The following is a 26,258-nucleotide window of genomic DNA, read 5'->3' on the forward strand; positions in this document are numbered from 1 at the left end:
ACTAGACCAGTGACATTACCACTATGCCTCACCCTTAGGTTAAATATGGAAACTGGGTTAAATATGAGACACAGGGCCGCATTATCCTATTTAAATTGACAAACCACCCCCCGGGAGTGAATTGGCCACCTCCATCCCACCTCTGTTAAACCTGGAAGTGGGTGGGCTGGAGACAGGTTGGGGTCAAGTCTGAGGTTGAAAAATATTTTACATTCCACCTGACCCGAACCCTCCCATTTCTGAGGTTAAAATTAACCCCTTTATTTTCATTGCATCTTTAAGGTTGTTTATCAGTTTCATCCAATGAGCTATGGATTGCCTGGCTTTTTATGGAGCTTTCAACCTTCAATCAGAATCAAGGGAACACATCTGTAACTACATGTAGGTTTATAGTTCCATTTAAACCATCTTGCCCCTTTGGCTTTGGAGGCTACATTATACAATAGAAAAATAAATCTTTCCTCACTTAACGCTTCAAGAAAACAAAAGAATGGCACATTCTGACCATAAGTAGAGTTCAGCATAGCTGTATTAGTACCAGAAGTCGGCACTTGGTCCCTACAGTGGGAAAATAAATGAGCCACTGGAGCTTGTAATTCAAGGCAGCCCATCAGAAGAATAATGTGATGGGTGATGGGAATGAAATAAGCATTATAGCCTCATATTTCACCTCAATTTGCACTAAGTTGCTGTACTCTGCCACAGCACAGCAATGGCAGTATGAACAATAGCTACGGCAAAGGAAAGAAAGAAAAATAAACATTAAGTGAGTATTTTCACTTCTGCAGATTTTGTTTTCTCAAATCTCATGCAGGTGCCCGGTTATTGTAATTGTTATGTAGTCAATACCATGTACAAGGTTTTCAGTTCATTTAATAACTTGAACAGTATGACATTTAATGACTGTGTGTTACCAAAGCTAACAATGGGCACTGCCATTAGATCTTGAATTTGTTTTCTAATGCATAGCAGGTGTCCACTCAGAGTCCAATTGCTTTTTGAACACAGCAATAAACACATCACCGAACAATAGAAACTAACCATAGGCCAATTTGAGATGAATTAAAATTACAGTTTACATCTTTATAAAACAAATCTACAGATGCGTTAAATACGGGTGGGATTTTCCAGCCCCGCCGGCCGCCCGCCAGGAACCTCCAGTCCAGCATCCCCTGGCATGAGGTGGAAGCAGATTTTTGGCAGCCTAGCTGAAGGAGCTTTGGATTAAGGCGTCCCTGGTGTCCCTGCCTCCCTGAAGCATACAGAGGTCTGCCTCCATATCCTCAGTGTTCTCCTCACCGTGCTCCTCTTCTGACTCACAGCTGGATTCATCATCTGTGGCCTGTGGAGCTGCCTCAGGATCCTCTTCCTCCAGTGGGTACCCCCTTGCCAGAGCCAGATTGTGGAGAGCGCAGCATGTAACCACTATCGGTGACACCCGCTCTGGGGGGTATTGTAGTGCTCCCCCTGAACGGTCCAGGCATCGGAAGTGAGTCTTCAGAAGACCTATGGTCCTATCTATCACCGCCCTTGTGGAGGCATGACTCCTATCATGATGCTGCTCTGCCTCTGTTCTTGGGTGGCAGAGAGGCATCATAAGCCACCTTTTCAATGGATAGCCCTTGTCACCCAGCAGCCATCCACCCAGTCGGGTTGGAGCACTGAATAGCCTTGGCGCCTGGAAGTGTCTGAGAATATAAGCATCATGGTGCCAGGGTACCTTGCACAGAATTGCAGAATCTGCATCTTGTGGACAATCAAGTGGAATCGCTTCCTGTTGACAAAGGCACCGGCTGACCCGCTGGCGCCTTGATGGCCACATGTGTGCAGTCGATGGCATCCTGGATGCGGGGGAACCCAGAAATCACTGCAAAGCCTCCAGCCTGCGCAGCCTGGCTGGCCTCGTCCGCAGGGAAATGAATAAATGTCATTACCCACCTGAACACAGCTTCTGTCACCAGTGTGACGCAACTGTGGGCAGCTGATTGGGAGACTCCACACAGATCCCCCACTGAGCCCTGGAAAGAGCCGGAGGCATAGAAGTTGAGGGCCACTGTGACCTTCAGAGCCACTGGCATGGGGTGCCCACCCACATAGTTGGAGCTGATCTCAGGATGAATCATATGACAAATGGGGGTCACAGTCTCCCTGAAGGTGCGGAACCTCCTTTAGCACTGCACCTTGGACATATTGAGGTAGCTGCTTCGCCGCCTGTATACCCTGGCAGCAGGTTAGTGCTGTCTCCTGCAGCCCCTTCCACCTTGGACTTCCTATTGGCCCTGCACCCCTTGTGCCTGCGCCTCTCCTCCCACAGGTCACTCCCTCTGGAAGCTGCATTGGGACATCTGGCCTCCTCTCCCTTCTGCCGCTCTCTCCCTCCTCAGGGCAGGTGCCTCCAGTGGAGAGCATAATCCCCATTACTAGGGTTACAGAAGGCTGCCTGGTACCTGGAAGGGTCCACATGTTCAAAATCCTCCGGTGGCCTTGGAAACACCAGTGAGACCTGAAATGAAGCCTAGAAATGCTAAGAATGAAGCTCAGAACTGAGGTGAAGCTGTCAAGTTCAAATAAGCAACCAGCAGCAAATTGTATCCTAAATTCCTCAATCCTTACAATGGCAATGCTGCTGATCTTTTTTACCCTGCCCTTGGTTGAGGTTTTGCAAAATGTGGACTGCCCGCCCACCTGTTTTGCCCGTGCAATGAGTGCGAAATCATGTGGGCAACGTAAAATCTGGATTAATTGGGTTTTAATGGCCTTAAGTAGCCTTTGAACTGGTGGCAGCCACAGCTCCAACACCCACACCTACCTGCTGATCTGAAGATTGCGCGCATGCAGGGTGGCATCAGGACGCTTCCTGAAGTCCTCTCATGTGATTTTACGCCTGATCAGGTCGGGCACGCACCCATCCGTGAGGCATAAATTTCTGCCCTATGTGTCTATTTCCTGCACCTTTTCTTTTTCTTTTACTAAGTGTCCTTAATGATTGACAGCTGTATAATAAAGAAAACTATACAGCACCAGGGAAAAAGTGAGGTCTAGTTGGTAAATGGGATTCATGCTCTACTAATTTGGATGCATTTTAGGATAAAAGGGTAGTTATGAGAGTAATGTAAGTTATGATCATAATGATAGTTATGAATTTGCTCCTCAAGTTGACCATTCAAAATTTACTTTTTTTTCCTGAAATGCAAGAAACAAAAGGGAAATCAAAAACAATTATTGTACATCCACGGTGGACACGAGTACCAACCCAATAGTAACAGGTTGTGCAGAGGGTATAGAGAAGGAGGAACTTGGAACAATCACCATCACTAGGGAAAAAGTACTGAGCAAACTATTCGGATTAAAGGGTGACAAGTCCCCAGGACCTGATGGCCTACATCCCAGGGCCTTAAAGGAAGTGGCAGTGGAGATAGTGGATGCATTGGGTATAATATTCCAAAATTCCCTGGATTCTGGAAAGGTTCAGGTGGATTGGAAAAATGCTAATTTAACGACCTCATTCAAAAAGGGTGGGGAGGCAGAAACTAGGAAACTATAGACCGGTTAGCTTAACGTCTGTCATTGGAGAATTGTTGGAATCCATTATTAAGAAAGTAGTAATGGGGCATTTGGAAAGTCAAAATGCAATCCATCAGAGTCAGTATTGTTTTATGAAGAGTAAATCGTGTTTGACTAATTTGCTAGAGTTCTTTGAAGGTGTGACAAGCAAAGTGGATAATGGGGATCTTGTAGATGTAGTATATCTAGACTTCCAGAAGGCCTTTGATAAGGTGCCGCACAAAAGATTAATAAACAGGATAAGATCACATGGAGTTAGAGGTAATATATTAGCTTGGATAGAGGATTGGCTAACCAACAGAAAGCAGAGAGCCGGGATAAATGTGTCTTTCTCTGGATGGCAAGCTGTAACAAATGGGGTGCCACAGGGTTCAGTCCTTAGGCCCTAACTATTTACAATATAGATTAATGATTTGGATTCAGGGATAGAAGGTACTATAGCTAAATTTGAAGATGACACCAAAATAGGTGGGAAAGTAAGTTGCAATGAAGAAATAAGAAATTTACAAATGGATATGGACAGGTTAGGTGAATGGACCAAAACTTGGCAGGTGGAGTTTAACGTGGATAAGTATGAGGTTATCCATTTTGGTCAGAAGAATAAAATGGCGACTTATTATTTAAATGGAGAGAAACTTCAGAATGCTTCAGCGCAGAGGGATCTGGGTGTCCTCGTGCATGAATCGCTGAAAGCTAGTATGCAGGTACAGCAGGTAATAAGGAAGGCAAATGGAATTTTGGCATTTATTGCTAAAGGAATAGAGTATAAAAATAGGGAAGTGTTGTTGCAACTGTACAAGGCATTGGTGAGACCGCATCTGGAGCACTGTGCACAGTTCTGGTCCCTTTACTTGAGGAAGGATGTAGTTACATTGGAGGCAGTTCAGAGGAGGTTCACTAGATTGATTCCAGTGATACGAGGCTTGTCTCATGAGGAGAGATTGAGCAGTTTAGGTCAATACTCGCTAGAATTTAGAAGGATGAGAGGAGATCTAATTGAGGTATATAAGGTGCTAAAGTGGATACACAAATTAGATGTGGAGCAGATGTTTCCCCTTGTGGGGCATTCTAGAATGAGAGGCCATAGTTTTAGGCTAAGGGGTGATAGATTTAAATCAGAGATGAGGAGGAATTACTTTTCTCAAAGGGTCATGAATCTGTGGAATTCAGAGTGCAGTGGATGCCGGGACGCTGAATAAATTTAAGGAAGAAATAGACAGATTTTTAATTAGTAATGGATTGAAAAGTTATGGGGAGAGGGCAGGAACTTGGAGTTGAGGCCGAAATGAGATCAGCCATGATCATATTGAATGGCAGGACAGGCTCAAGTGGCTGAATTGCCTACTCCTGCTCCTTGTTCTTATGTTCTTATGTCCAGGAACCACCCACACACAAACGGAAAATTAACTTTGCCAAATTTAGGATTGAAAAATTTGCCATTTTCAGCCATGTCCCCAGCATTTTCCATCTACCCCCAGAAATGAACTCGCATCATCTCTCATATGCTTAATTTTCTCTGCTCTTGAAAACAGGTGAGATTCTTTTATCATCACCTTTTTTTCTTTTCTCACGGACATTTAGTTTTGTCACACCTCTCTCAAGTGGGAAAGCTGTGTGAGGGCTGTTCAAAGGTCTTCAATAACTTTCAACCTTGCTCAATTATCAGAAAGCAAAGTATACAAGCATACGGGTATAAAATTATGGTGTGAGAACAGGCCACTTGGTCCATCCACATGAAAGCCTCCAAGAGAACACTAAAATTCCTCTTCTTCACCCCCCACCCCAGAGCAGTCAGGTCTAACAATCTTAATATTAGTTTATAACCCACACTTAGAAATTTGACTAATTACACTCCAAAGGTAACACAAACTTACAACCACAGTCAATGAACCATCTGTACTATGTTGTATTTGATCATCCAAACCTACTCCTACATATTTATAGCTGAACTTGAACAAATATCCAGTTCTATTTAAGATTGAATCAACATTACTGGAAGTTTTGGCTCAGAATCAATTCCACATCTTTGTGACTCAGTGGGAATAGATGTTAATTTTGTATTCATACTTGGTTAAAATAACCCATCAGAACTTAGAATTAAATATCCTTGAGTCATATTCAATATGCTTGATTAACCCAACTGATAATAGCATCACTTTTAAATGAAAAGAAAAGACTATTAGGCTCAAACAAATCAATCCCATTTTCAGAAATCAAATTATGTTGCCAACTTTTTACAATCTCTCTGCAGAAATGCATACAGTTTTAACTCAACTGCTTAATTCAATGGTGTTCTCTGAAATTGACTGAAACTTCAGTGAATAGTGAATACTGTTATAGAATTTCCTACTTGGTGGCCCAAGAATGTTACAAAACTCAGTTAATGGACTGAAACCAGATCAGAGTTTCAATCCTTACAAATCCAACCCTGACTTTGGAGCAAACCCAGCCAAATTAGTACAAATTTAGCAAGTAAACCTCCATTCAGTGATGACTAGAGCTTATTTCATGGTCCATAGTCTTTATCAGCAATGAAAAGATATGGCCTTTAATTTAATAGATCTCAGTATATGCTGCAAAAGTGAGCCTCTTAATGAAGGTCAATACTAGGATCCACTGTTTTAGCACAATACAGTATATAATGAGGATTAATCCTTTGAATATTATACCAATGTTTATTCAACAAAGCAGGGATTGTCCTGTAAGGCGTGTTTGAGTAGACTAGACCTGGGGTAGAATTTTGCCCTCGTCAAGGTGGGCTTAGCAGGGGTGGGAGTAATCAGGAAGCCGCCCGACGCCCTCGATCAGGTTTCACACTGGCGGGCCAATTGAGGCCCACCCAGCATGAAACACAAACTGCAGCGCTCAGAGCTGCCTGTGTGGGGGGTGAGCACAGGTGCGCGCAGGAAAAGGAAAAGACAAAGATTTTGAACAATGAGAATAAAGAATTTAAAAATGTTTATAGCATGTCCCCTCATATGACTCTGTCAAATGAGCAGGGACATGTTAGAAATTAGCTTGAAACTTATATATTTTTTTAAAATCACCGAACACAACTTCATGCCGCCCGTGGATGATTTTGCAAAAATCCAAAGGCCACTTGGCCTTTTCGCCTGCCCGCCAACCGTAAGGTTGGACAGGTAGCAAAAAATTGAATTCAATTGGAACTTTAATGGGCTTAATAGGCCTGTTAATTGTCAGCAGGTGCACTGCCGACTCCCATGAGCGCCTACCTGACGTCATCGCGCGTCATTTTATGCTGGCGTGCACCCGCCCGATGAACAAAAAATTCTGGCCCTAGGTTTTAAAAGAATGTGAGCTGATCTAATTAAAATAGTCTCAGACTAAAGGGTCAGCCTATTAAGATTGAGATGAGGAGAAATTTCTTCATTCAAAGAGCTATGGATCTTTGGAATTCTCTAACCCAAGGAGATGTGGATGCTCAGTCATTGGGTATATTCAAGACGGATGTCAGTAGACTTTTGGGTACTAAGGAAATTAAGAGGAATGGGGTTCATGCAGGAAACTAGATTTGGCAGAGAAGATCATCTATGATCTTATTGACTGGTGATGCAGGCTTGAGGGGCCAAATGGTCTGCTCTTGATCCTATTTCTTATGTCCTTAAAATATTTCAAGATGCTTCATAGCTGCATAATGAAACAAGGTTTGACACAAAGCCACATAAATTATGACAAAAGACTAAGGCTCAGATTTTTGTATCAGGTTGGGGAAACATGAGTTGGGCCCTTTTGTGGGCATCCAAAACCTGAACCCCCTTCCCTCCTTATTTTTATCTCTGCAAAGGCTAGGGTTTTGAGAGCTGCAATGCAGCGTGGGAGGAGTGCAGGTGCAAAGGGCCCCCTTGGTTCTCAGGGACAGCAGACCAGCTCACAAAATAGCTCTCATGTCCCCTAAACCTCACCACTTACCCACCCCTAGAAATTGGACTCCCTCACTCCTGCCCCACCCCCCACCCAGCCCCCAACCCCCAACCCCCAACCCCTGGATCCTAAAAGCAGCAGCAAGCTCTCTACCTCCTTAGGTGGCCTGGTCTGGTGTCCTCCCTGTCTGAGTGGAAGCCAATCCTGCCAATTAGGTTGACTTCTGGGCAGGAACATGTCAAGGAGAAAAGTCACAAGAGAGAGTAAGTTCACAGTCGCAGGGAAACTTGGGCTTTTGGTTTCCCTTCCAAACTCAGGCCACCCCAAATCTTACCTACACAACCAGCCTCTGCAGAAAGATCTGGGTGTCCTAGCGCATGCATCGCAAAAGGTTAGTAGGCAGGTGCAGCAAGTAATTAGCAAAGTTAATAAGAATGTCTTTCTTGACATCCTTCCTAAAGGGTGATTGGTATCATTGATGGGGCAATTACTCAATCATCTTTACCTTGTCTGGAAATGGTAGTGTCACTATATCTAACCATTCATTTGATGAGGTGAAATTTGCTGAACTTCCAATCAAAGGTGCTGACTTGAATGAGATTCTTTCTCCCTCCTTGTGTAACATTGTGGCACTTGTACGCTTCTTTGACCGAGCCCGTCTACCTGGTGTACTGAATGAATACTGTTCTAACACCAGGGTGCAAACCTGCTCTCCATTGTGTTCATTAATGACTCACTGTCTCAATATTGATGCAATTGCAAAAATAAAAGCCAGGCTATTGACAAGGGCTGGTTGTGTGGGCAAGATTTGGAGGGGCCTGAGTTCGGACGGTAAACCCAAAAGTTTCTCTGCAACTGTGAAGTTTTGTCTTTTCTCTCTTGCGACTTTTCTCCTTGATATGTTCCTGCCCAGGAGTCAATCTGATTGGCAGGATTGGCTTCCAGTCAGGCAGGGAGGAACCCAGACCAGTCTGCAGAAGTGGATAAGGAGCTTGCTGCTGCTTTTGGGATCCAGGGGTCGGGGGATGGGCTGGGGAGTGAGGGAGTCCAATTCCCAGCCCCAGATCTTTGATCCCAAAGGATAGTTTGATCTCATGCATTGGGATCCGATCCACAATCACCTGGGTCTTTGTATGGGGGGTGGTCTGATTCCCGGAGGAGTTTGGGGGTGAGCTCAAGGAAGCATTCCTGCTCCAGCTGGCCCACATATGGTGGTTTAAAAATTCTTAGCTTCTCTATGAAGCTGTCCTCACCTCCCTTCAGCTGTTGAATTTCCTGAGAACTGAGAAACCCTGCAAGGCAGGTTAAACAAGAGGCTGCAGATTCATTACAACATTTACATTGCCAACACGCCTTCTCGGAGTGAATTTAATGTCCACTGCTTTCCCTGCCCCTATTAAACCCACAAGTGCGTGGGTGGGAGGCCGGTTAGGGTCAGGTTTGAGATTTTTTAATGGTTAATTTCTGACCCAACCCCAACCCACCTGTATATGGAGGCTAAAATTCACCTCAAAACAAATTATCTATTCAACTTATTAACCTTGGGATAGCACACTGACATTTCAAAGCACTTATTGTCCATTTAATGTTGAAAAAAATTGCTATAACTCTGGAAATTAAGCCCTTTTAAATCGGATCCAACTTCATATCAAAACAAAGGAACATGGGACTGAGATGATAGGGAGGATAATAGGGGTGATTTTAACTTCCTCCACCAGTAGGAATGTGGCAGTAGTGGCCCTAAAATCACACTGCAGTACTTACTGCCTTGTTTCATTGGCTTGAAGTTGTCAGTCACTCAGTATACAGCAGATGACATACCTCAGTTACAATCTCTGCAGTGAAACGGAGGCAGTTCGATGTGGCATGCATTGTAAAGCTCCACCTGAGCAATTTTATTCTGTTTAGGCATGACTAATAGCGCTTTCTGAGTCCAATTTATAAGCAAAATAAATCTAAATGGAGACTAATCCTGATAAACACTGATAACATTGCAAATACATCTTAAGTAGAAAAAGAAACAGTGGCATAAATAAAACGAAATAGTGTCCCCATGATTCCCAGATATGAATATGTTAGAATACATCAGCAGCCTAAATTACTATAGGAAAATGCTTTAAAAACTGGAAGTTCGGTCAAAGGTTGGGTTTTGTAAAGGCTGGGCGAGCAGAGAGGCAGAGGGTTTTAAGGAAATACTTCAAAGAGAGCTTAGTTTAAAAAGTAATCTTAAATTAATTTGATCTAATTGTCAAACTTGCATTTCTCCTCTGCTCTCAGTGAACTGTTCCATTGGTTATGTCATGCACTGAGTCTCATCTTAGTTCCTTGATTCACTTATTCAACTCATGATGTCATTCATGATATCATGGGGGAGTCCAATTCCCAGTCTCAGGTACATCCATACAAAACATGGGAGTCATAATTCTAATGATAAAATTTAAAGGTTCTTGAAATCGAATTTTAGTAACAAACTCATTATCCAGTGAAACTGCTTTTTTAAATATGCTGTTGGGAGATTTTTTTTAATGTTTCATAATGCATAAAAACCTAAAATTTTTGACCAAAACTTTAATGGACTTTCTCCATGGAAACATTAATATTTTCAATGCAGCCAACATTAGGAAAGGGTGAGGGTGGCTTGTCTGTTTGCAAAGGTATGACTGCCACTAAATAACAGATTGAATTTTAAAGTGGTGGAATCTGTGACTCATGTCAACATGCAAACTGGTGAAGCTTTTCCCCCCAGATTAATGCAAATATGTTCCTTACACAAATGATTTGGTCCGCACTGGAACAACTTCCTTAGGGAATTGAGAAAAGAAAACATAGGGCGAAATCTTATGTCATCCCCATGGCAAATTTTGTGACGAGGGGCATTTAGTGGCAGGAGGCTATTTGATCAAATGGGAAGGTGACAGGTGGGGATTCCTGTCACCCTCCCGCCTCCACCCCAATTAAGTCCGTAGCAGGAAGGCCTGGGGACAGTTTTCCCGCCCTGCCACCAATTGAGACCCTTAAGTGGGCAAATAACGCCCGTTTAAGGGCCTCATCCTACCTTTGCTGGTATTAGCCAGCAATGGGCAGGGGGCTCACCATGCAGAAAGCACAACAAGCAAACCAGTGTGGTGTTGCTTGAGGGTTCCAGTAGGGGGTGGGGAGATGTAGGGGACCGCAGGGTGGCCCTTGTTCAAAGGCACTCAGTGCCTGATCAAGGGGCCCTGCATTGGGAAAGGGATGGACCCGCTGCTGACCTTCTTCCCCTGCAACCCCCATCCCACCATCACTTACCTCTGGCCTGGGATCCAGTGACGATACTAGGCCTCGGGTGGCTGTTGCATAGCAGCAGCTAACGCCTCCCCAATGGTGCCACTGTTCAATAGAGCTGCCTTTGATTGGCCAGCAGCTCTTGGCGGGCAGGAGTTCTGCCCCCGCTATCCTTGATCCTGGGGGGGCGAAGCCTGTCAGCTGAGTGGAACAAGATGTGGTGGGCCTTCCAGAAAAGAGGCGATGCAACGCTCTCCGGCCAATGGCCAAGACTGCTGTTGCCTTCACAGCATTCTACCCTTAATTTTAAAACAGGTATTAAATAGCACAGTTAGTAGCTTTATAACCAAAAAATAACAATTTAAGGCAAATTAACTATTAAATATAAATGATGAGTTAAGCTACAAAAACCGTTAATAACCATTTGAGTCAATTATTGTTATTGTCAGGATTATGCAATGCAGCTGCCACTGGAAAATGAACCTGGGTTGCCCGATATCAGGGGTGGAACTAATATTTATCTTCTTTCTTTGTGGGGCACAGTCCCAATTGCTAGGATTGAGAAAGAATCCCATTTTATTTTTAGTTGCACTGATGTTCCATCCACGCGATGCAGTGCCGCTTGTCCAAGGACAAAAATTGTATCATTATACTTAGTGAACAAAACAGTGGTAAATGTAATGAGGAAACCACTGGGGAAAGTTCTGCTTCCTTGACAAAAATGATTTATTTCTATATTATGCCTTAAACATAGCAAAAACATTAGCAGGATAAGCCAACCAACAAGACTGATGAAAAGGAAAATGTTTCATCTTCCTGAATTGCCAAATTAAACTTACTTTTTTGTTTCACTTCTGGTTCGATTATCTCACTGGTTAATATATTCAAAGTATTCCAATGATGTTTTCGTATTACCCAATCCTGGGGACTAAGGAAGTTGTTTTGTTGGATCATTGCAATTTCTACCTCGCACTTACCAGCATTTACATTCAAAGATAATTATGCGTATAAATGTTTTACACCTTCATAAAATATTACCAACATTGGGGAGCAAATCATCAGAATATAAGTGCAATTTTGAATACTGCCTTGAGGTTAATAATTGCATACAATAAAAGAGACATCAGTTGAAAAACTGAACTGATTTTAGACCACCTATATGAAAAGCAAATTTAGTTCTATGGAACTGGTTCATCATGCTTGGTAGACCGAACACAACACTTACCAAAATGTATGGAAATTAAATTAGAATTGAAATTAGAAATGATCAACATTAAACAGTTAAGTAATATGAAATCTGTAATATGAAATGTTTGTGTTGTGCATTTTGAAACAGTTAGTTTTGAAGTGAGGGTTCCATTGGGCTGAAAATGGGCAGAGGGATCCTGTTACCCACCCAATGTAAGCAGTTGGAGGCCTGAATCATTATGGCACCCAAGAGCTATCCTTGTCATCTATTTTCCCATGAAGAACAATGGGGAGGTCCTTGTTTCTTCAAGATGTTTGCTTCGTGGGCATTCAGGAAAATGACCATTAACTTGAATTAGTTTTTGATGGTCAGACATCATTGGGGAATCCTTTCTGCTAAGAAAGGAAAAATACAATCTACAAGAGGTCTAAATATCAAGATCAGCTGAATCAATGGCATGTTATGCCCAAAGAATGGTGCACTGCTGAAAAATATTGGTCCTGACTCTTCAGCAGATTTTTCATCCCAATTCTGAATTTGATGTATCCAGGTGTGAAGCAAAAGAGGACATTGTACCTTTGCGATACCGCAGCGAACAGCATTCTGGCAGACCCAACTGAGGGCTCTTGCTGGTCCCAAGGAACTCTCAGTGATATTTTTTAAAATTCATTCACAGGATACGGACTTCGCTGGCTGGGCCAGCATTTATTGCCATCCCTATGTTGAAGTTTAGCACATTTGGTCTTGGGCATTTTGACTTGCACTAGGAGCGCTGCTGTTTAACTATAATTTAGGTTTCAGCAGATGACACGGATCATAAATCATGTTAATATGGAGGTACGGCTTACAAACATGTTGTTCCTATGGAAGTTCAGGATAGTATCAGGTCTACAGAATGTATGCTTCATCAAGTGAAGGCATTTCCTGAAAATCCATCCCCTACGCTTCTGGGCTGTGATCTCCCTGTTCCTCCTCCACCACCGAGGGGAGACTTGGTGGTATATACACCTATGCTGTGCAATCACTGAAAGACTCTTGAAAGGTATCTCCTGCTTTACTCATACCAGAAACAGCCTGCTCTCCATTGCTTTAACACCTGTTGCACGTGTTTTAGAATTAATATGTTACAGGAATCAAGTAATTCCAGTTGTTTTATGCCTAATAAGCAAAAAACAGCACTCATGCTGGTTCAGCACTTTAAAATCCATAAGCTAAACTGAGCAGCCACTCCATTAAAGTTAACTATCAGAACTGAAAAAGTACAATTAGAGTGAATGCTCATTCTAACCCTCAAAATAAATCATATCCTGTAGTATGCATGAAGATTATGGAGGGATTCATTTCTTCTTAGTGCAGCAAGAGTGAATCAAGTGGAGGTAATATCTTAGTCCCTTCTTTAGTGCACTGGCAGGTCTGTGCAACATAACCGAGTCTGCTTTGTCTTGAGTCAAATATATTATAGCAGAGCTGAGTAACCAGTCAGAATGCAACTGCAATAATTCTGAAGTGTGCAAACATGAGCTTCTTAGAGAAGAAATACTGAGGAAAGCATCCGGGGTATTTTGGTTAGCATTTGGATAAAGGGCACAACATAATGCCCTCTTCAGAGCAGGAGGCAACTTGCTAACAAATTGAGGATCCATCAGTCATGAAATACAATTTTACGGAGGATGAACGTTATATCTCCTCCCATCACGTAATGAAGAATGTGTGGAAGGCATCCAATTTGAAGAAAAGAATCAAGGATGCAAAGTGGCTTGTCGATGATCTAACATTGTTATGTATAGATATAACTGCCAATTATTTTACATTGCAACAAATAATGAGTATTAAAGGAGATTGCAGCTGTCAGCTACATCTGCCTGAAGATTCCCTAAAGAATATTATTGATTCAAAGTTTATCCAGTAACTGGGTGGAAGTACAACATAAAACACAGATAATGAGGACATTTCAGAAGTATTAGACAGACAAAAAAGAAACAGTAACATGATGTTGCACTTAAGAGATATTGATGTCTAACAATCATGGTTTTATTTAGAACAACATCTTAGATACTTTAAATGCATGAAGTGATGTCCCTGAAAATTTCTTATCAAGCATTTTATTTTGTAGGTGAACATGGCTTTTGGAAATGTCCCAATATTTGAAGGATAGCAGTTGTCTGCACAACTAAAACCCAAACCTAAAGCTCACTGTAAGGAGCCCATAGGCTGGGGGGCGCGCATACTGGGGACTAAATTAGATAGACCTGAAAACAGGCACAGGGATTGCAACATTCGGTTAACTCATGCCTGTCAGTGTATGCAGGCACTAGGCTAACGTTGCCTGCTCATTTCAATGAATGCTACATGCAAGCAGTGCTAACCGTGCTGTTCAGTGGATGATAGTCTGAGCATGGGACCAAAAATCATAGCTTGCTAGTGCCAGTTAAAGCCAATCTATATTGCTTAAAGCTAGCCTACACCTCTTAAAGTGGAGTTGCATCATGGCTGCTGTAAGGGCTGGCAGACATGCAGGAAGTGAATCTAGCCTGTGAAAACCATGAAGAATGGTACAACATGGAAGAAAGCACTGACTCTAAGGTTTTTGGACATTACACTGGAGGCCTTGGTGGAGAAAGTGGAAAGGAGAAGAGATGTCCCATATCAGCAGGGAGCAAGGAGGCTCTCAAGGAATATATTCAAAAGGCAGTGGGATCATAGCTGTGGAGGTCAATGACAGGAATCAAGTCTCAAAGACTTGGATGCAGTGCTGCAAGAGGTTCAGTGACCTCACATGAGTGGCCAAGGTCAGTGAATGCATCTACAAATGTCATCTCCAACCAATGTATCACTAGCCTGAGACACTGCATATATCACTATACCCCATCATTCAATTATCAACAACCTCCACCAAACAGGACTCATAGATAATATTCATGTGCTTCACTTCATCCTCACACACCTAGCACTTCTGCAAGCCCCACACTCACATTTCCCAGCTTGCACACTTTATCAGCTATTCAACCATAAACAGGCATGGATTGCGTGACAATCCATGACGCACTTCTGCTAAAAGCATTCAATGTCAAGGAGCATGGAAGACTCTGGCACAAACTTGGCACAGACTTCACACATCCCTTCCAGCATGGAAATAGTGGCCAACTCTTTGCAAACTCGTGGACCCGACCATGATGCAGCACCTGATGGTCAATGTTACATCTTCCGCTGCAGCCTGAGTAGCAGCCACCCAACTTCTGAGTGCTGCAGTGGAAGCTCAGGCTACTATTCTGTAAACTCAGATTGTTGCCATCATGACTGTGGGTTACAACTTGCAAAGAGGCTTGCAGAATGTCACAGCAGTCTAGCAATCTATTCTCCAAAGCTTGTAGGATTGGTGAGATGCTGCCATGAGGAAGTGGCAGTGGGTCCATGGAGCACCAATGAGCATTCAGCTTCCCACCCTGCCTCTCCTCCAGTGCCCTGGCTGTTGCCCGTCAGCCAGTCAGCCCAGACTGCTGGCACCCATGCTAAGATAGTGCAGTACATAGACAGGCCTTCAAGGCCTAGAGCTGTTCAAGCTCAACCTCCAGTCTTCCTCAATGAAAAACAGCAACCTTTTACTAACCATGCTGCAGTCAATGGGTAACACTGCGTAGGAGCACCAGAACAAAGGCACATACAAGACAGGCACTAACGGAATGCACAAAAATTAGGTGATTTTGTATGTAATGTGACTTCATTTATAAACTTAATTTGTGGTGTCTTTTATTTTTGTGTTATGGCCCAGTTGACACAGTGATAATGACAGATGGAAGGTAAGGGCTGGGACTGTTGGTGAAAGGGGAAATGGAGTTATGGATACTGGAACTCAGGTGACATCTTTATGATCAGCCAGGACACAAAAAAGGCAGCTTTAATAGCCTTCTTTTCTTTTCCTCCTCCACCACTTCTTCCTGCTCCTCCTTCTTCACCTCATGCTCCTCCTCTTGAGCTGCTTGCTTTGCAGCTGGTGACACAGGCTATCCTGTTATGATGGCAATATTATGCAGTATGCAGCAGACCACAATATATGTGAGCACTCTGCTGAGTACTGTAGAGTTCCTGCACAGAAGGCCAGGCAGTAAAAGCATTGTTTCAGGACACCATGGTCTGCTTTAGTCCATTCCATATGGCCGCATGGCTTTCATTACATGCATGCTGAATGTATGAATGGGTTGCACAGTGGACTCATCAGCCACGTGGTCAGAAGGTAGCCCTCATTGCCCAGTAGCCACCCTTTGGTTTGCCTTGGTGGCTCAAATGCAGATGGCACAACAAACTACCACAGAATGAATGCATCATGACTGCTGCATCTCTTTCTGTTCCGATAATTAGCAGAGTTGACCTACAGCACCCACAAAGTGATGTGCTTCCAGTCAGTGGTGCCCTGCACCTTGGGGAAGCCAGAAATCCTAGCAAAGCCATGTGTTGGCTCCAACAGTTGCTCTCTGATTGGCAAGAATGAAAACGTAGTTAGGTCTCATTGAATAGAGAACCTCAGTGACCTCCCTTAAGCAACAGTGGAAGGAAAACTGCAAGCTGTTGCAAATATCTCCAGCTTGAGCTGGAAGGAGCCAGACATATAAAGGTCCATTGCCACGGTCACCTTCACAGCCACTGGCAACGCTGTCCATGCTCTGCTCGGAGTTTTCAGCTATGGCCGCAGCCAGTGGCAGATTTCAGTGGGGATGTCCTTACTGAAGTACAGGCATCACACTCTTTATTCCTCGCTGAGGATCAGGTAGGGGATATATTCTATGAACACCCAGGGTAGATATGGCCTCCAGCTGAGAGCCATTCTCCTCCACCTCCTCCTCTGTCTTCCAGCTGCTTGTCCTGCTCTGCATGACCTCTGTTCATTCTCCAAATTGTGCTGGTTTCCAAGGGAAATGTGTGCTAGTGCACCCACGTCTGGGAACAACTTGTTTGCGCAGAAACATTAAGTCAGCAAAAAGTCCTTTAGCACCCGCCACTACTCCCTGTAGAATTTTGCAACTTGAAGCAACTATAGAAACCATAAAACACTTGTAAAATCATAGCAACAGCCAGAAGAAATCAATTTGCATTAATCTCGTAATAGCTGATGATCTCTTTAAAGAGCGCTTGTGGGGGACCTTTCCATTGCTAAGCACATATTCAGCTCTGCAAGGTTAAGAAAGGGTGTTAACTGGGATGTTGAGCTCCAATAATGGCACCACGGGCATCAAATAGCGTTGCACGTTGATTGATGACATAATCTGCCTACTCTGCACACTGGTGGAACGCCCAACATTATGATTTTAACCCAACTATCACCCAATTCCCAGCTGTAGAAGGAGTTAAAACCAGCTAGTTTAACTTTTATAACTATTTCATATGACTATTATATGGACAAACTACAACCACCAATACAGAGGACTATAAATGTCAAAACACCTTTGTGTGTTCCATTTTTTGTTTGAGCTATATACATTATTTATGCATGTAAATTTTTGGTAAAATATAGTAGGCGTTAATTAACATGTTTTGCTTTTAAGTGTATATTAACTTTACAGAAATATTCATTATATTTAATCTAAGCTGAATGAAATGGGCCATGCATATATAACTGTGCTGATTAATTATACATGCTACAGATGGAGGCTTCAGGTTGCAACTAGGAGATAGGACCTCATTCTCTCTGCCATCTGTGAAGCTGCTAAATTAAGTCTGAGGGGTATATGTAACCAATCAATAGAGTCCAGCAAGGACTTCGAACTGAGCAATTATTACTTCTTCGTATCAAATAAATTCCTTAGCTTTATCCCATTCTCATACAGTTTTAATCACATGCTTCACTGATTTTATTATTTTGCCTGACTTGTAAACATGGGCTGAAATTATTGCAATAGTTTGGGAATATTTAAGAATGCATATTTTAATCTTTCCCATGTAAATGAGATTGTTCTTTATTGTGCAACCTTGCTTTTACTTTGGTAAATAGGTTATATATGCTTCTATAAAATATTGTGTTGCTTATTTTAAAACTTTGCTTATATTGAAAATTCTGCTGTTTGGGTCTCAATTCGCTCCAAACCCTGTTAACTTATAACCTCTGATCACTGATCTACATTGGCTCCCAGTTAAACAACGCCTCAATTTTAAAATTCTTATCCTTTGTTTCAAATCCTTCCATGGGCTCGTTCCTCTCTTTCTCTGTTATCTCCTCTAGCCCCAAAAGCCTCCAAGATCTCTACGCTTCTCTAATTCTGGAATCTTGTGCATCCTCGATTTTAATTGCTGCATCATTGGTGGCAATGCCTTCAGCTGCCTAGACCCTGAACTTTGAAATTCCCTCCCTACACCTCTCCGTGAATGGACCTCACTTTCTTCCTTTAAGACGCTCCTTAAAGCTTATCTCTTTGATCAAACTTTTGGCCATCTACCCTAATAGCTCTTTCGGTGGCCTGGTGTCATATTTTGTCTTACAATGCCCCTGTGAATCAACTTGAAATGTTTTAATTATGTTAAAGGTGCTATATATATGCACAAGTTGTTGGTGTTATACACATTTGGTAATTGCCATAGCCTTTCTGTAGAATTACATTTATGCAGGCATGTAAAATCTCTCTTTTTTTCCATTATAGATGATTATATTCAGCATTTTGTACAGGTATAGGAAATGGATGCCAAGGCAGCTGAATTGGTACAGACCATCAGTCATCACAACTACTGAGGGAGGAGCATTTACCACCAATAATCCAATGAACACTCAAACTACTCCATTATTGGGTACAGGCAGGTTATAAGCCAAATGATATGCATGAGGGAACAAATGCTTGAATAAAATCTGGAATATTTTTCTTTTATTTATATAATACATTCAGCCATAGGCCAAGGACAAATTTCCTTGCCATTTTCATAACCTTTATTGCATTCACCTCCTCCATATTCTGGATTTCAATTATTAACTTTGCCACCCGGCCAAATTGTATTTCTAGCTCTGTTTCTTAAAAGCCTTAGGACAACATTTTGTAAGTTTAACTCTCTTTGTGCGCTATGGAAGAGTAGGGGATTTGGACTTAAAGAAGGCCATAGAAAAACTAATTGAATTCTAGGTTTTATCAAATGAATACAGAGTATAAAAGCCAAGGGGTTATGCTGAACCTATATAAAACCTTAATAAAAAAGCAAAATACTGTGGATCTGAAATAAAAACAATGCTGAAAATGCTCAGCAGGTCTGGAACATCTGTTAGAGAGAAACAGAGCTAACAGACTTTAAAAAAGGGTATTTTCTTCAGAATAATGCAGATGAAAAAATAAAATGATTGAAATGTTTAAAATTATGTTCAAATGGGTTAGAATAGACAGAAATAACTATTTCTACTAGCTGAGAGCAATAGATACAAAATTACATATTAAAAGATATAGCACAGAAGGCAGGAGAAACTTCTCCATTTAGAGACTTGTGAAGCTGTGGAATTCATTTCCAGAATTAATGGTTGAGGTAGAAACAACGTCAACATTCGAGATTAGATTAGATAGGTGGATGAATGAAAATGCAATGAAGGGATATGGAAAGAGGATAGATAAATGTCCATCTGACTATTTACTCACATGAATGGTAAACACTGGCAGATTGGTTGGGCTGAGTGGCCTATTTTAATATTTCAACTTCTGTGTTTTTTATTGTACTTTGTGACATGTAATATAAACAAAATGCTCCAATTCTCATCTCCTTGCACTTCTGTTGAAATGTCAGGGCCTAATTCACATTAGTTAAGTGAAGTGTTTTGTCACTTCTTAACAATTAAGAATACACACAGAGCTATCTGCTTCTGAACCCCACCTTCCTTTTTCAAAGAACAGAAGGTACCTTTATTCCTTATTCGACACCAGAGGGCAACACATTCAGGACTTAGCACACCCTACTGGCAGGTTTTTATATAGCACTTTTTAGCTAAAATGTCCTTTTATAAAAAAGCATAAACGTTAAGCACAAACATCACATCCCCTTCCCCTTTAGTCAGGAACAAATTGGTCAGGCAGTTTGCAGATTCACTTTGGCCTAGAGAGGAGTGTTGGCTTAGGTATCTCAGTCTGTTTGCTTAGAAATAGAAGGCTCTGCTGTTCCACTTCTTTCTGTTCAGGTTCAACACTTGCAGCTACAGGCGCTATAGGTTTGTCAGTTGAATCAAATCGGGTTTCACCAAGTGGAGCAGATGTTCCCCAGAAATCCCCCACTGTGACTGGAGATCCCTGAAAAATTAGTTCCTTGGATTTGGCTTTTCTAATCTGGTCAGTGTGTCTCTTCCAGATTCCACAAGAAGATTCAACATCATGGGTCAGTGGTCGTCAATGCTTGATGATTCTTCTCAGAAGCCACTTTGTGTTCCAAAGTAATTTCGGACCCAAACAGACTGATCCAGATTAAACTCACAAGCTGGTATACTTGTGTCATGTGACCTTTTCTCTTGTTCTAGTCCTACTCCGGCCCCCTCCCACAACTCTTTCTCCAGTACATCGATGATTACTTCGGTGCTGCTTCATTCTCTCATCTGGACCTGGAAACATTTATTAATTTTGCTTCCAATTTCCACCCCTCCATCATTTTCACATGGTCCATCTCCGACACTTCCCTTCCCTTCCTTGACCTCTCTGTCTCAATTTCTGGTGATAGACTGTCCACCAATATCCATTACAAGCCTACCGACTCCCACAGCTACCTCGACTACAGCTCCTCGCACCCCGCTTCCTGTAAAGACTCCATCCCATTCTCTCAGTTCCTTCGCCTCCGTCGCATCTGTTCTGATGATGTCACTTTCAAAAACAGTTCCTCTGACATGTCTTCCTTCTTCCTTAATCAAGGTTTTCCACACACGGTGGTTGACAGGGCCCTCAACCGTGTCTGGCCCATCTCCCGCGCATCCGCCCTCTCACCTTCCTCTCCATCCCAGAAACATGATAGGGCCCCCCTTGTCCTCACTTATCACCCCACCAGCCTCCGCATTCAAAGGATCATCCTCCACCATTTCTGCCAACTTCAGCATGATGCCACAACTAAACACATCTTCCATTCACCCCCCCGGTGGCATTCCGCAGGGATCGTTCCCTCCGGGACACCCTGGTCCACTCCTCCATCACCCCCTACACCACAACCCCCTTCCACGGCACCTTCCCATGCAACCGCAGAAGGTGCAATACCTGCCCCTTTACTTCCCCTCTCCTCACCGTCCAAGGGCCCAAACACTCCTTTCAAGTGAAGCAGCATTTCACTTGCACTTCCCTCAATTTAGTCTACTGCATTTGTTGCTCCCAATGCGGTTTCCTCTACATTGGAAAGACCAAACGCAGACTGGGTGACCGCTTTGCAGAACATCTTCGGTCTGTCGGCAAGCATTACCCAGACCTCCCTGTCGCTTGCCATTTCAACACTCCACCCTGCTCTCATGCCCACATGTCCGTCCTTGGCCTGCTGCATTGTTCCAGTGAAGCTCAACGCAAACTGGGGGAACAGCACCTCATCTTCCAACTAGGCACTTTACAGCCTTCCAGACTGAATATTGAGTTCAACAATTTTAGATCATGAACTCTCTCCTCCATCCCCACTCCCTTTCCGATCCCCCCTTTTTTTCCCAATAATTTATATAGATTTTTCTTTTCCCACCTATTTCCATTATTTTTAAATATATTTCCATCCATTGTTTTATCTCTACCTTTTAGCCTTTTTCGATTCCTTCACCACACCCCACCCCTACTACGGCTATCTGTACCTTGCTTGTCTTGCTTTCTACCCTTAATTAGCACATTCCTTAGATAATATTACCACCTTCAACACCTTTGTCCTTTTGTATGTGACATCTTTTGGTTATCTTCACCTATCACTGGCCCTCTATCCAGCTCTACGTGTCCCACCCCCCCTTAAACCAGCTTATATTTCACCTCTCTTCTATTTTTTACTTAGTTCTGTTGAAGGGTCATTCGGACTCGAAACGTTAACTGTGTTCCTCTCCGCAGATGCTGCCAGACCTGCTGAGTTTTTCCAGGTATTTTTGTTTTTGTTTTGCCTTCATCCAATCTTTCCTTCAAATCCGGACATAGTATATCCATTCTGGTGCACAGTCATTTTCCAAACATCAGCTCAGCAGGAGATACGCCTGGTGTTGAATGTGGAGTGTTACGATACATCATCAGAAAGTTCTTCAGCTTCAACTTCCAATCTGTTTGCATCTTCCCCTTCAATATGGCCATTTTGAATGTCTGGACAAAGTGCTCTGCTTTTCACCGTTTGAGGATGGGTGGTAAGGCGAGGTGAGAATCTGCTTGATCCCATTGTTTTTCAGGTATGTTTGAAATTCACATGATGTGAACTGGGTGCCAATGTCAGACATAATCTGCCCGGCAATCCAAATGTAGTGAACACATTCCAGAGAGCATCAATGCTCTTTGCTGAAGTAGTCGACTTCATGGGAATAACATGAGGCCACTTTGTGCGGGCATCCACCACAATCAGGAATGTATGTCCAAGAAGTGGTCCGGCAAAGTCCACATAAAGTCTCTGCCATGGGTGGTCAGGCCAAGCCAACGGATGTAGTGGGGCAGGTGCAGAAGATTTCATTTCTTGGCAGGGAAGACAATCACTGACCATGCCGTCAATGTCTTTATCCAGGTGTGGCCACCATATATGTAGACGAGCTAATGTTTTCATTTTGACGATTCCCATGTGACTGAGGTGAAGTTCTTCTAACACTTGTGTTTGAATTCTGGAGGAATAACAACTCTGATTCCCCATAACAAACAACCATCTTGCAGAGTCAGCTCAAATCTACGCATGTAGTAAGGTTTAAGCTTGGTAGTCACTTCTTGAGGTACACACCAACCCTTCTGTGCGTACAGCTAAACTTTGGTGAGCACAGCATCCCTCTGTGTTTCAAGCCGAATTTGATCTGCTTTAACAGGTAACATATTTATTTGGTTCACATTTAAAGCAGTGACTTCACTTTGGGTTGTGGAGCTGTGGTGTAATGTAAGTCTGGAGAGTACGTCCGCACTTCCATGATTCTCAGTCAAGCGAAAAGTAATTTTGTACTTGTAAACAGATAAGACAGTCGCCCATCTTTTTAGACAGGCAGCAGCAGGTGTTGGGCTTTGTGACTTGGGGCTAAGCAACCAGGTCAAAGGCTTGAATTAACTTGAATTTATGCCCATACAAATATTGGTGGGACTTCTCAGCTCCATAGATTAGTCCAGGAGCTTCCTTCTCAATTGGGCATAATTTTGTTCTGCCTTAGACAAAGTGCATGAGATGTATGCAATGGGCCTTTCACTGCCATTAGGAAATGTGTGGGAGGTAACAGCTCCAACACCATATCCAGAATCCACAATCCACACCATATCCATATCCACAAGCCAGGTTGACAGGTAACTTTTCATTGAAATGTGCCAAGACTTTAACAGAAGTGAGCTCTTGCTTGAGTCCTTGATACTTTGCTGACAGGCTTGTGACCAATCCCATTTTGCATTCTTCATCAGCAGATTATTCAGTGATGCTGCCTTGGTAGCCAAACTGGAAATAAACTTGCCGTAGTAATTCACAAGTCCCAAAAACGAATGAAGCTCTTTAACGTTTTTGGGCTGTGGTGCATTCACCACTGCCTCCACCTTTCTGGATGAAGTTGAGGCAGATGTCATCGATCACATGTCCCAGGTACTCCACTGAGGGCTTCAGGAACGAACATTTGGATTTCTTACAGGGGATGCCATATTTTTCCAGCCTATGCAGGACCCTGCCTAGGTTCTCTAAATGAGTTGGGAGGTTGAGTTGTGAATCTTTGGAATTCTCCACCCCAAAGGATCATGGATGCTCCATCATTGAAAATATTTAAGGCCGAAATAAACAGATTTTTGATCCTTAGAGAATCAAGGGATATGGGGAGGGGGCACGAAAATGGAGTTGAGGCAGAAGATAGGCCATGATAGTATTGAATGTCAAAGCAAGTTTGAGGGGCCATATGGTCTATTCCTGCTCCTATGTTCTTATGTTTTGTAGACTCCAGGAACTGAATTTTCCTGGCACTGTGGTGGTGGCTTGGAAGTAGGGGCTGGGAAAATAAGGGACAGTTGAATCGGGATGGATCCCTGACTCATTCACACAGCTGGAAAAGATTCCCAGGCACGGTCTGGGAAATGGATTGGATAGCCAGAGAAGGGAAGGCAAGAAGCCAATTTACGTAACCAAGGCTGCAATTAGGGCAATTTTGCAGGCAGCAGAATGATCCCTGCGACGTGAGAAAAGCGTCATCTCCATGGAGATAGTGTACTTGTAGCAGCCTGGGTGTCTATCAGAGCTGGAGGCTCCATGTCACAAAGAGGGGACAGCCAGCAGGAAAGGCCTCACCTGCACCCCAAACCCCTCAGCTGGAGGGGTTGCATCTTCACTCCAAAGTGCCTACTAGCTTGGCCCTTCTGAAACTTTTCTTTAAATGTTTGCCTCTGGAGCACCTCCATGTTGAGACGCCCTCACTATCCCCAGTCTATCCCAGCAATTCCCACCTCTCTTGATGGGGCTAACAAGACTTTAGTGATGGCAGCCCTCTGATTGAGCCTGCAGCATAGGGAGCCCGCCTAAGGACAGCGAGCGCCACCTCGGAGGATATTGCTCCAGCGGGCTTGCTCCTGGCGAGTGCAGGCTCAGGATCTCGATTTGGTCCCGACATCAGCGTCCTGATGCCCGCAGGAAAGTCCAGCCCTCAGGATCTTAGCTTCAGTTGTGCAAACGCCGCTAGATATAGGGAGTTCCACCTCGGAAGAGGTTTATGCTTAAAACTACATTAACTGTGGCTGGATTTTAATTTTCTGTTTTAAATTATTGTTAACATGGTCAAGTGTACTACTGCTGTATGCCTTGACAACATGTAGTGATAGCTCATACAGTACTGAGGTGTCAATAACTCTAATGCTGCTTCTTCCAGGGATTGTATTTCATTACTCTGACTGATAAAAGAATAGGTGGACACTGAATAGTGAGAAAGTCTGTTTTTTTCTGAAGATTCTAACCTGTAAAATGAAATTTTGCTGGCGTAATTTTGTTTAAAGGATAATGCAATAGAATATTTTATACAAATTTGAGGAAACATTTTTCATATACAAGTGTCAAGGAATTGTTGTTTTTACTCTTCTCCTTGCTGCCTACCACATCAGTCAACACAGATCACGTGGTTTAAAAGCTATCATTTATCAGTTTTGTTTTGTTTTTATGTTAATTATAAATTTGACTGTTTCTGGATAATTTGAATTCTGCACCCCATTAGGCACTGTGGTGGTTCTCACATGTCATACTGTCCTTCACATTTCAGTGCTCTGCTAAGAAGTCATTAATACATTCCTTCCATATGCTTTAATTGCTAATATTCCATTACAGCAGACTGTCGCTGCTGAAGGAGAAACACACCAGACTGTAAACTTCCAGGAAATTACATTACTGAATCTATTTCTTGAACATGAAGGTTGTGAAGATAGCAGATTATAATGAGTCAATTTACATTAACCCATGTCACTGATGTAAAAATCTAAAGACCTAATATTATTGCAAGGCTGCTTTCAGGTGGAACAGAATGGTAAAATGAAGATGTAACTTAATGGAGTGACGCTGCAAGTTCTGCAAACTAATTTTGTTCTTAAAAAAGGAGCAAATGTTAATAAAAGCAAAAAACTGCGGATGCTGAAAATCTGAAACAAAAACAAAAATACCTGGAAAAACTCAGCAGGTCTGACAGCATCTGCGGAAAGGAATACAGTTAACGTTTCGAGTCCGTATGACTCTTCACCAGAACTAAGAAAAAACAGAAAAGGAGTGAAATATAAGCTGGTTTAAGGGGGGCTGGGACAGGTGGAGCTGGATAGAGGGCCAATGATAGGTGGAGATTGCCAAAAGATGTCATAGACAAAAGGACAAAGAGGTGTTGACGGTGGTGATATTAGCTAAGAAATGTGCTAATGGTGACATTAAGGGTAGAAAGCAGGACGAGCAAGGTACAGATAGCGCTAGTGGGGGTGGGGTGGGGGGAAGGGATCGAAATAGGCTAAAAGGTAGAGATAAAACAATGGATGGAAATACATTTAGAAATAATGGAAATAGGTGGGAAAAGAAAAATATATATAAATTATTGGAAAAAGGGGGATCGGGAAGTGGGTGGGGAAGGAGGAGAGAGTTCATGATCTAAAGTTGTTGAACCCAATATTCAGTCCAGAAGGCTGTAAAGTGCCTAGTCGGAAGATGAGATGCTGTTCCTCCAGTCTGCGTTGAGCTTCACTGGAACATTGCAGCAGGCCAAGGACGGACATGTGGGCATGAGAGCAGGGTGGTGTGTTGAAATGGC

Source organism: Cetorhinus maximus, chromosome 8 (assembly GCF_964194155.1).
Source record: "Cetorhinus maximus chromosome 8, sCetMax3.hap1.1, whole genome shotgun sequence".
NCBI classification, from domain to species: domain Eukaryota; kingdom Metazoa; phylum Chordata; class Chondrichthyes; order Lamniformes; family Cetorhinidae; genus Cetorhinus; species Cetorhinus maximus.